The sequence below is a fragment of the Manacus vitellinus genome, unplaced genomic scaffold (assembly GCF_001715985.3).
Source record: "Manacus vitellinus isolate BGI_N305 unplaced genomic scaffold, ASM171598v3 scaffold_65_pilon, whole genome shotgun sequence".
Lineage (NCBI taxonomy): Eukaryota > Metazoa > Chordata > Aves > Passeriformes > Pipridae > Manacus > Manacus vitellinus.
Window position 1 is genome coordinate 116,961 of NW_021940724.1, and position 987 is coordinate 117,947.

Genomic DNA, 987 nt, shown 5'->3' on the forward strand with positions numbered 1-987 from the left:
ACCCTTGGGAAAAGGAACGTGGGAGGTCAAAAATGGGAATAACAGGAGCAAATCCTCCTGGACCTGCTGGGTTTGGGTTTGCTGGTGCCACTCAGGCTTTGCCACCTGAGCACTGTCAGAGTCACACACTGGATTCATCCGGGTTGGACACCACAAGGACGGAGCTTTTCCCTTTTAAAACCTCTTTCCTTTTAGCCTGTTCCTTTTTCCATCTTCTGTTCCTCATTTCCAAGCAGAAACATCTGCAAAATCTCTTGTATTTCTCATTTATCACATGAGGAACGAGAGAACTGCCCAAAAAATCAAACCATGAACAAATTAACTCCCCAAAAATCAAACCATGGACAAATTAACTCCCCAAAAATCAAACCATGGACAAGAGAGCTGCCCAAAAATCAAACCATGAAAAAGAAGAGATCTGCCCAAAAATCAAACCAGGAAGAAGAGAACTCCCCAAAATCAAACCATGACCAAGAGATCTGCCCAAAAATCAAACCAGCAACAAGAGAACTGCCCCAAAAAATCAAACCATGAACTAATTAACTCCCCAAAAATCAAACCATAGACAAGAGAACTGCCCAAAAATCAAACCATGGACAAATTAACTCCCCAAAAATCAAACCAGGAACAAGAGAACTGCCCCAAAATCAAACCAGCAACAAGAGAACTGCCCAAAAAAATCAAACCATGAACAATTTAACTCCCCAAAAATCAAACCATGAAAAACAGGAAACTGCCCAAAAATCAAACCATGAAGAACAGGAAACTCCCCAAAAAATCAAACCAAGAACAGGAGAACTGCCCAAAAATCAAACCATGGACAAATTAACTCCCCAAAAAATCAAACCAGGAACAGGAGAACTGCCTAAAAATCAAACCACGAATAAGAGAACTCCCAAAAATCAAACCAGGAACAAGAGAACTGCCCAAAAATCAAACCATGAAGAAGAGAACTGCCCAAAAATCAAACCCTGAAACCCAAGAGAA

General features: G+C 41.0%; 1 protein-coding gene across 1 annotated transcript in view; it reads left to right on the plus strand.

Annotated features, from left to right (window-relative positions):
• Window positions 1-987, plus strand: part of SLC35B4 (solute carrier family 35 member B4) — a 30,013-nt gene that overhangs the window by 25,556 nt on the left and 3,470 nt on the right. The window lies entirely within an intron of this gene.